The 11,436-nt window shown below is 39.9% G+C and overlaps 1 protein-coding gene across 2 annotated transcripts in view; it reads right to left on the reverse strand.

The window, feature by feature from the left end:
- Window positions 1–10,848, reverse strand: part of PLS3 (plastin 3) — an 86,220-nt gene extending 75,372 nt beyond the window's left edge. For both annotated transcript variants that reach the window (XM_059679437.1, XM_059679439.1), the window contains exon 1: window positions 10,701–10,848. The gene's annotated coding sequence lies outside the window, so the exon portion shown is untranslated. The remainder of the gene's footprint in view (window positions 1–10,700) is intronic.
- Between the last annotated feature and the right edge of the window lie 588 nt (window positions 10,849–11,436).

Here is an 11,436-nt window from a genome sequence, read left to right on the forward strand (position 1 = left end):
GTAAAATTAACTCATTGTGGGCACTTTTTTAGGCTGCGATAATTATTGCAAAGAAATAACAATGTTTAAATTTGATTTGTTCTTAGTTTAGATTTGATTATATTGGATTATAAATGAATGTCTTTGTTGGCACAAGGTTTAAATTTAAAAATTATTTCATGTTCAGAAAAGAGGCGGTGAGAGCCCGCGAGGGAGTGTGCGTGTGTGAGCGTGGGTGTGAGCGTGGGTGAGAGGGTGTGCAGGAAAAAAGTAGAGGCCATATTTAACTTCATTTTCTGCATATGAGGATATTTTTAGGTTTCATGAAATCGAACATTACTTTTGTGTTTTTCTCTTTTACTAGACTGCATAAGTATCATCGATCTTTGTAGCTCTAGCACCTAACCGACTTCATAAACTTTTATTTAGTTGAATGGATGAAATCATTCCACAGACTAAGGTACTGTCTGTGTTACTATCCTTGGCTAACTATTACTCCATTTTCAGTTTGCACTATCTCAATATATACTTGAGAACTGTGGTAATATTTTTAAGTTTTCCAGAGTTTTACATCTATTTATAAATGGCTTACAAGCCTTCTTTTACATAATACATATTTCAAGGTACTTGACTTGACATATCAGTCTTTTGCTTGGTTTTACAGAAATTTTCTGTGGTTAAGAAAGTTTTCCCCCTTCTGCTAGCCCTTATGAATATATTCTGGGTTGTTTTGTAATTCCCCTATATGTTTTTCATTGATTCTAGAGAGAGAGGAAGAGAGAGGGAGAGAGAAACATGGGTGTGTGAGAGAAATGTCGGTCGGTTGCCTCATGCACGCACCCCAACCGGGGATCGAACCCACAGCCCAGGTATGTGCCCTGACTGGGAATCCAATCCACAACCATTTGGTGCACAGGACGACACTCTAACCACTGAGAAAACAGCGGCCGGGGCTTTAGTTGTCGCTCTCCCCCAGGGATCAAACTAATACTAGAATATTTCGATTTAGGATAAGAACCCAAATGCATGGGTTAGTTTATATATTTAAACATGTAAACCTATCAATACTACTTTTTTGCTATCTACACTTAATGATAACTTGCCTATATTTGTTTTTAAATTACCATGATACAAAAAAACAAAATTTAAATTATTCATAAACACTTGCAAAAATGATTTCACTGTAAAAAAAAAAAAAAAGAAAAAATGATTTCACTGTAGCTGTAAACCGGAGACCCACAAACTGCTCAAAATGTCTTATTTTATTTATTGTCTGAAGTTTTACATATGTCTCCCTTTTCCCCAATTGACCGCCCCCCCTCAAAATATTTCTTGAATGTGCCAATGTCCTTTATCATTTCCTGGTTTTTTTCCTTTGAAAACTTCCACTGGAAGAAATAATGGGCATCATAAATTTATGATTAATATGTTTTGGACTCATACATTTCTAAAGGCTACATGTCATCTTAGAAAGCTATTAATTTAATTTATAACCTTCTGCCATCTCCAGCATTTTTATGTTTTCACTAATTTATTTTATCTTTTCTCCCATTTTTTTAAAGGTAAACTTTTTAACATTCACATTTTTACAATTTCTACTATTGTAGAAACACTGAAGAACTTAAAGTATTTTTTCCTCCCCACAAAAGTATTACTTTTCATCCTGATCTAAGCTATATTTGTTAATGGCAATGAACTTATAATGGTATCTGCAATGTATTAAAAGTCATATCCAATTTTCCTTTGAGAGCCAGTTGTTTAGACTTGGATGGCATGTCCTCACAAAAGAATAAATTAAATGGTGAACAGCTTTCTGAGGTAAGCCAAACTGGAACTTTGTTAAAAATCCTTCACATTCACAATGAAAAGCAATTGAAAGCAGTATTTTCACAATGCCATTATAAAACAGAAAAAAATAAATGATCTTATGTATCTTATGTGGTGACACTTAAGGAAAAGGGGTTTGAATTAAGAGAACAATGAAGAGGTAGATAGATGTACACACCTAACAGAGACCATATCTAAGGCAACATCAACTGACTTGTAAATGGGGACATTTATTAAGTACCTACTAATATGCTAGTTTCCTTATAAATGTTCTCATTTGATTCTAAGGCCAACAATGTGACAAGAGATATTATCCTCATTTTATAAATGGAGAAATTGAGGTTTGGAGGACTTAAAAGAATTTCCTCAATGTCACAGAGATATAAAATAACAAAGCCATTTTATGCTAAAATCCATTCTGACTATGAAATATAGTATGTATATGACTCCCCTGAAAAGACAAAAGGAGGTGGTTAGACTTTAGAAAGTTGTCAGGTCAAATAAACCTTCCAACATGGTCCTTAGTGAGACTGCTGAACTGCGGGGAGGAAAAAAACGTCAGGGCAGGTCTGTGAAGCAGCATGTTTAGAGAGGCATATGCAGTGTACAAGGAGCCATTGGAATAAAGAAAATATTTAATACAAGTGTTTGTAATTTGGGGGGTCACCATATACTGAAACTAGGTACAAAGTAAGTGGCAGCATCAGAATTTTTACAATTGTATTTTTGATTAGTAATATTATTTAAGCAACCTGAATGAAACAAAATGTTTGAGTTTATTGAGTGATGGCAAGAGACCAATAGCCGGAGATTAAAGAAGCCTTTCAACAAACAGTCATTTAACCAACTCCAGGATAAAAAGTTTCTGTAGAATACTGAAGGTGTATGATCACAAATAAGCTCAGTATGCTTTTTAACAAAACGTTTATTTTTATTGATTTCAGAGAGGGAGAGGGAGAGAGAGATAGAAACATCAATGATGAGAATCATTGATTGGCTGCCTCCAGCACGTCCCCCACTGGGGATGGAGCCCACAACCCAGGCATATGCCCTGAGGAATCAAACTCATGACCTCCTGGTTCATAGGTTGAAGCTCAACCACTGAGCCATGCTGGCTGGGCTAAGCTTCATATACTTGAACCAAGTTTTATAGCAACCTGAAATCTACAGGAGACTGAAAAACAAACCTGTCTCCCTTCCTCCACTAAGATTTCCGTTTCAAAAAATAGAGCTTCCTATGATTGTATACCGCACAGGATTCTACTTCATCCTGCTTTGCACCTGTTAACTAGATCAGAAGAAACCAAAATATTTCCAAGGCATATACTTTACCTAAACCAGGTCCAGTTTGGTCAGTATGACACACTATATAAAGAATGGCCTTTTTTTCTTTTAGTGCCACTGGTTGCAATCAAGGCTTTTTTTTTGCTTAAGCCAATGTTTAACTTCCAGAGATTGTCAAAGGAATTCATGTTTAAAAACAAAACTTCTTGCAATTTCTCTTCTATGTATTTATCTCTAAGAAATAATCAGTCGCAAAATGGTTCTTGCCCACAGAAGTTCCCTGAAGCCCTTTCTAGAAGATATGAAAATAACATAAACTTCCAACAACCTGGAATCAGTAAAATAGATTATGAAATGTCCATTATATAGACTACCACCCAGTGATTTTAAACTTTAAAAAAATATTTGATTATGTGAAAACATGTTCAGAATGCAGTAAGTGAGAGAATGGGATAAAACTGTATGTGCCATATGATACCAATGGTAAAAATACCTAACTTTCTCTTGACACAGGAAATAGATAAAACATATAAAGAAGTGGTAGGTGGTACAATTTTGAGTAATTTAAATTTTCTTCTTTATAAACCCTGTTACGTTTTTAAGATTTTTATAATGGCCTTGAATTTCTTTAATCCAAAGTAAAGTGATTAAAAACATCTTAAGTATGCACCACTTAGGACACTTTTTCAGTGTCGTAGTTTACTTTAGTAACCTTTAGATGACTAAATCATACACACTGACTTTTATAGCAACAGAATATACCCCAGGAACCATTTCCTGTCATTTTCACCTCTGAGAAAACACTGTTCAGTCTAAAATGGTAATTCTCCCTGACCTGAAATATAAGCCCCCAAAATACCAAAAAGGACCTTAAGAAATGGCAAAGGAAAATGTGCAAGCAAATTAAAAAATACGGGAAAAAAGCTTACAAATTATACTCATCTCCGAAAGACAATGTATCATTCAGTGTGAATAAGAAAATGTCAATCTGGTCCAGCTGGTGTGGTTCAGTGGTTAAGCTTCGACCTAAGAACCAGGAGAGGTCACAGTTTGATGCCTAGATTCCTGGTTGGGACACATGCCTGGGTTATGGGCTCAGTCCCCAGCAGGGGACTTGCAGGAGGCAGAGTCAATGATTCTCATCAATAATGTTTCTATTTCTCTCTTCCTCCCTCTCTGAAATCAATAAAATATATGCTTTGAATGTCTGAGTGCACACTATGTAATCAGAGCATATAATATAGAATGCAATAATATCAATATTCAAAGTTATGATACTACCCCCACCAATTTTATTTTATAAAGAGTAAAAACTTTAGCTTAGCCAGTGTGGATCAATGGTTGAGAGTTGGCCCATGAACCAGGAGGTCAGGGCTCGATTTCTGGTCAGGGCACATGCCCAGGTTGCTGATTAGAAGTACAGGGTATACTGGAGGCAGCTTATCAATGATTCTATCTCATCATTGATGTTTCTATCTCTGTCCCTCTCCCTTCCTCTCTCTGAAAGGAATAAAAACATATTTTAAAAAAAAACTTTAAAAGAAAGTAAAAGCTCTCTCTCTCTCTCTCTCTCTCTCTCTCTCTCTCTCTCTGTGTGTGTCGGTTTAAGAGAATCAGTTATATTTTCAGTGAATGGTTTACAAGATAACAAAAATTTTGCTGTCAATATTTTAAACCAGAGATGGTAGAAATTAGAGCTTAGACTTTTTTTTTTTTAAAGATTTGTTAGCAAAAAAAGAAGCTATTTTTCAGAACTCGTCCTATGATACCAGGTTATTTTTAAAGTCCTTTAACCCAGGGCTTTCTGCTTATTTCATTTTTTAAAATTTTAATTTTTTCCACCAACTTAATTTAATTTTAATTAACTACTATCACTTTAAAAGTGATATATTAACAAATGTCATCAAACATAATTTTAATCAAAGGAAAAATGCATAACTCAAAAGAGCAACAGTTAAAGAACCATCATATAATTGGCAAAATTATAATAAACTTTAAAAATGAATTCCAAATTAACAGATTTGAGGATAATGGGTGAAAATGGCCCATCTATAAAAAGAATGACAATGACCCATTTAGCCCAACACATTTATTTTTCAAATGAAGATTTATATTAACTTTTCACCTTTTCTGTGTTAATGATGGCACAGACCCTTAAATATACAGATTATCTTCATTATGCATTTTTGCATACTTGCATGTTGTCCTCCCAATTATAAGGAGAAACACTTGATTTTTCATGAGCAATTTTACACAAAACCTCCTATTACAGGCAATCCCAAAACTAAGAATGAAGAATGTAGCATGATTAGCCAATAGATTCTGTAGTGATTAATAATGAACATGAAAACACTGTTCAGTAGTCCTTGAGAAAGGTCTACCACCTGTGGTAGCCTGCAAAAGCCACCATCACATTAATGGCTCTCACAGGCTACTTGGCACAGTAGAGAGGCTAAAAATATAAGAAAGTATTATGTATAGGTTTTTATTCTCTTGTTATCAACTATTTCTCTTATTTTTCATTATAATATGTCTGGCTTTATTTCTCCTTTGCTCGTGAAATTGGATGGCTGAAGAACTTTTACAGACAAGTACAAATGTGGCAAGACTTAAGTGATGAGAACTCTACCATTTCTATAAACTCTTATTAAAGCTCTAGTGTTTCTATGATATACTACTACAGTACTTTGAATTTATATAGCACCTGTCTGCTGAAGAGCCAAGGCTTACATAGCTCACTTATCCTTTCAGCATGCCTGTGAAATACATAGATTGGAAACAGATGGCTAACAAATAAAGTAAAATCCAGATATGAACAGAGAACTTCCAAGATTTACTTAAGATGGGCTATCTGTCCAAACTGTAGAGGACTAAAAGGCCCTGGATTCCACACTCAATGCCTTTTTCAATTAACAACACTACCTCCTTACTATCAAACAAATTTCTACGCTGGTAGGAAAAATTAAGTTTTCTCATAATGTAAAATCAGTTGGTTTAATGTGCCAAAAAAATCCTTGTTACGGAATGATATAAAAGGTACCTCTATATTTTAAAGAACTAACATTAATCCTGGAATAAGCCAGTGGTGATCATCAACTTGCCAGAAGTTATTTAACTTGGTTCAATAAAGTTGCATTGAAAGTTGAAAATTCAAGTGATAAATATAACTAAAATAAGCCAGACTATAACTATTTGAAAAAAAAAATTCCAGGAAACCAAAAATCTTGAGCTATGCCCTCATTTCAGAAATGAGAAAATTCATGGTGTCTGGCACATGTGTGTACTCAATGTTAGTTATCAATATAATAATTTTAAGTGGCTTTCTCAAGGTCAAGCTATGAGTCAGTGGCAGAGCCGTGTCTAGAATCCAGTTCTTCTGAAGCCAATCCCCACATACTTCCCCCCTCCAGTATTTTCATTTTCATTTAACCAGCAATGCTTTTCATCCCTAAACCAGTTTATACTCAGTAATATTTGTCCTTCAAGTACTAAAAATAAGGCAAATTCAATATTAAACATAATGAATGTTTTGAAACTGCCTCACCTCCATCACTACCTACAAGATGGCTCAAGTATTATCCAATCTTTTCCTGAGGCTGACATTTCATGATTAGCCAAGCCATAACTTTAACCAAAGTTCTCTCATAACTAAAAACAGCTAGTCGTGACCACTGGTGTCTAAAAGAGCTTCCAACGTTGTAATGTATCCAAAAAGCTTTTGAAACTTCCAACACATTGAACATACGTTACATGTTACATCACTCCTTAGAATAATTTATACAGACTCAGAACATGATCTAGCTGTTTTCTTCTAAACCGAGTTTTATTATTTTCACAGATCAAATTTTCCACCCCCTGGATTACTTTTCACCAAAAGAGAAATTACCATATGAGCAAATACAAAATGATTTTAAAAACAGATACCCAAGTTGTCATGTATAGATAGATGTTCATTTGTAATTTTATACCAGCTACTTTTGGAATCTGTACTAAATAGCAAAAACAAACAGTTTAACACACATTCCACCTAGATTATGCTATATCAAACACAATAGCAAATTCATGAATGTATCACATGTGCTAAGAATATTATGTCAGTAAATTCCTTGGAAAGGCAAGTCGAAATAATGCCTATGACAGAATATGGAATAATGAATGGCAAGTGGACTTTCTTCCTTTTCCCTGTCAGTTTCACCAAAAATAATGACTTTAGTGCTCAAGCACCATGGCCAAATTATCTTCCCTTTTGGTTCCTGGTTCAGCGCTCAACCACTGAGCCACACCAGCCAGGCTGTACTGTCCTTTTTAAGGTTAAATATTTATTAGAAGCTCAGTCTAGAGCCCTGGCCAGGTAGCTCATCCCTATCTGCCAAAGTTTCGGGTTTGATAGGGAAACAACCAATGAATGCATAAAGAAGTGCAACAACAAACTGATGTCTCTGTCTAAAATCAATCAATACAAAAATTAAAAAAAGAAATTCAATCTAAAATTATATTGTCACCTCACTTCCACTGGTGGGGGAGGGTTGTTATCTATTTGTGTAGTGAACTCCAGTAACTGCAGGTGCAATTTTCCAGCTAATGTGTGCCCCAAGGCTAGCCCTTGGGGTCAGAAATATGTGCTTAAAGTAGTTCTAGTTTTTAGGCTCAGAAACCCAAGCACAGCAGGAAAATGAAGTGCTGGAGTCAATCAGAGGTTGCTGCAGTGGACAAAGAGTTTTTGGCTAATGCATACAAAGCTAAAATTTCTTAATGTTCCCAGTTTCCTTTTTAGCTGCCCTAGTTGTTTTCAAGGCTGCATCCATTTTGGTAAATAAGTAAAGCTTTTAACCTCATGACCTCAGAGATTCCTCTGCCCATTTCTCTACTCTGTAATATATAATTTGAACACCAAAACTGCCACGTATTTCCTACAGCAACCATAATTTGGGCCACAAGGGTGGGTATTGGTCAAGATGGGAGTTGTTTCTGCGCCCTCTCATTATTCTACCAAACTTTTGACAGGCAAAGACACAACCAACTTAACTTGTCAAATTTTGTGTCCCCTGTTTTTTTCCTGATTTTTTTGAAAGTGAAATCCTTTCTTTTTTATATATATTTTTATTGATTTCAGAGAGGAAAGGAGAGAGAGAAAAACACGAATGATGAAAAAGAATCACTGATCAGCTGCCTTCCACACACCCCACATTGGGGATGAGCCCGCAACCAGGCATGTGCCCAGGACCCTTCAGTCGTCAGCTTGACACTCTATCCACTGAGCAAAACCAGCCAGGGCTGTTCCTGATTTCTGATCCAATTAATTCCGAACCAGAAATAACTGGTTAATTTAATTTTTTTCTTTTATTAGTTTTTATTTTTCAATTACAGTTTACATTCCATATTATTCTGTATTAGTTTCAGGTATAAAGGATAGTGGTTAGACAACCATATACTTTACAAAGTGTTTCCCCCAATATTTCCAGTACCCACCTGACACCATACATAGTTATTACAATATTATTGATTATATTCCCTTTGCTGTACTTTACATTCTCGTGATTATTTTGTAATTACCAATCTGTATTTCTCAATCCCTTCCCCTTTTCCTCCCAGCCCCCCAAATTCCTCCCTTCTGGAAACCAACTGATGGTTAATTGTAGTCAAGAGATAATCCACCACCTTCAAACAGAACTCTACAATTAGAATATAGGCCAGACCCAGGAATATGAATAAAGCCTTATTTTTTTTAACATTATAAGATATAGCTTCAAATCTATCAGTTAGAGGTGAAATAGGGTATGAATAAAATAACAATTTTCCTAGAAAATAATTAGTAAGAATTTTTTTTAAATTTAGAAAAGCCATCACTAGATTGAAGGCTCATGGGTGGAGGGGGCGGCGCTATATGTCCCAGCACAAACTTATCTCAAACCCTTATTTAAAAAACCATTCCTGTTTTTATTTTGGATAAAATCTGACCACTAAATTCCCTTTCTTTGTCCCTCATTCAAATTCAAGTAGAATTCCCTTGACTAGAGGCTAGTTCAAACTCCCCTCCCCTTCTCTGAGGCTGTAATTTTTGGAATTCGGGCTTCAGCCATTACATTCCAATCTTAAAGTCAAAAGAAGTCATGTGACCATTACCCTAGGGGTATCAGACTTTGGGCACGTGATGGCCACTGGCATGGGTGGGACTCCCACCACTTCCTTGGAATTCGCTGTAAATTGCATCTCCAGGATCAAACTTAGGCTTCCAATCACATTGTGACATCCAGTTAAGTGGAGTAGTGCTTACCTCTCAGTAGTTTTTAACTTCACCTACGTTTTCTACCTACTGTGTGACCAGCCACGCTCTCTTCCCCATCCCCCATCCATCACAGCAGGCCAGGCACCCAGAGCATCCTGTCTATCTGATCCGAAAAGGCGAGGCTCTCTAACTCAGTTAGATCTAACTAAGTTCAACCTTGTGCAGCAGTAGGGATGTAATGCACAGCAGGTGAAGAGAAAGAAGCACCGTGTAAGGCTTTAACCCCACTCCACTTCCCGGGCTGGGATCATCTCCTGCCCTGGAGTGAGGCCAACGGAGCCGCCCTCTAAGGAGAGCAGTAGCAGCGGCGGCGGTGGCAACTTGGGGACTGGGGAGAAGCCGGGGCGGGGGTGGTCGGTGTCCCCCAGCCTCTCATTAGAGCGCTTCAGGATAGCGGGTGAAGAAAAGTAAATACCGGCAAGTGCAGCTGATGGGGGGAGAGGGGAAGTACCCCCCTCCTCCCACAGCCTCTGGGGCTGTGCCTTCCAGAGCACCCCGAGAGGTCCCGGGCTGCCTCTGTCCGGACGCGCGCTCGGGCTACAGAGCCAGAGGAGCTGCTGAAGGGAGCCGACGGGCGGCGGGAGTCGGGGGAGAGGAGAGCAGAAAGGTACTGCCCCAGGCTTGGGAGATGTTCGGCTACTGAAAGAGAAAAAGTGCTTACTCATAGGGAGACGCGGTGCGATCACAACGCTTTCGCTAAGGGCACGGCAAGCAGGCGGACGGCGGGCCACCGGAGCCTCGTCCCCTCCCGGGGACACGGTACCCCCAAGCGCCAGGGGCGGCGCGAGCCCGCGAGGTCACCCGAGGCGGGCGAGCGGGGGCCGGAGGCGTCGCGGGCTGTGGGCTCCGGGATTTCCTGAATCCGGAGCGGGGGCCGGGGGGGGGGGGTGCGGGGTGGTGGCAGTAGCTGGAGAAGGACGACAGAGGGAAGTTAGGAGCTCGATTTCCACTTCGGGGCCATGGCCACGTTAGGGAAGAAGGGCAAATGTTGGCGTCAGGGACTCCAGCTCAAGGTTGGCAACAAGTCAAGCAACTACTGGGAAAGAACCTTCTCTGTAGAGTGAAGAGCAGAAAACGTGCTTGCGGCGGGTGCTGGTCGAGGGGAACACTGTCACTCCCACCCATCCCTGCCGGGAACGAGCGCCTTGGCACCAAAAGGCTAGAAAACAGATTTTTGCAGCCCCGCACCCCCCTCTGTTCCCCGCCCCCCGGGCAAGGCACGTTCCTTCTGAGGTTCCGGGAGATGCTCTACCCCGACCCACTCCTGCCAACGCCCCGGCACACCCCCTACCCTGGTGCCCTCCGGTGCCGAAGAAGCACTTACCTAAAGTCGCAAAGCACTGGATCCAGCCCGACCGCCGCCGACCGACGCGCTCAGACAACTTCTGCCTCTCGGAATCTTTGCGGCTGCGGTTCTAAAGCCAGCACTCCCTCCCCTCCAGCCAGCCCCTCCGCCCCTGGGCCGTCGCCATTGGTTCGGGTGGTGCTTGCAGGCGGCCTGGGAACCAGGAAGCCGATTGGGCCGAGAGCCTGTCACATCAGCTGGGTGGAGAGCTGGGAGAATAATCACCGCGCCGGGCGCCGGGCAGCGGCGATGGGGACAGGAACCGTGCGGCTGGGTCTGGGATCTGAGATTGGACCCCGCGCCTGCTTCTTTCTCCCTGGCTAGGAGATCAGAAAAGTCCACAGTGTTCAAAAAAATCTTGTGGAATAAATGAAAAGATGGGAATGTCGGGAATGAGAGTTTGAATGCCACCAAACCCCTATTTAAGTCTATGGAGGGTACAGTTTGTCCCCGAAATCTTGAAGAGAATCTCGGTATGGGAAGGGACATTTCTAGTAGTTTTATTGGCTCCAGTCAGCCCAGAGGGAAAACATCAGCAATTCTCCCTTTCCTTGGGCGGTCTGGGGAGCAGATTATGGATAGGACGGGACTCTCAAGTGTTTAGCTTCGTGCTCAGTAAACTGTTCACCAAAATCACCTGTCTGGTATGTATGCCCATTCAGGAAGAGGTGGCGGTGGGAAGGGATGGTAGAACTAAAGTGCTTCCACTTCTTTG

The sequence above is a fragment of the Myotis daubentonii genome, chromosome X (assembly GCF_963259705.1).
Source record: "Myotis daubentonii chromosome X, mMyoDau2.1, whole genome shotgun sequence".
NCBI classification, from domain to species: Eukaryota; Metazoa; Chordata; class Mammalia; order Chiroptera; family Vespertilionidae; genus Myotis; species Myotis daubentonii.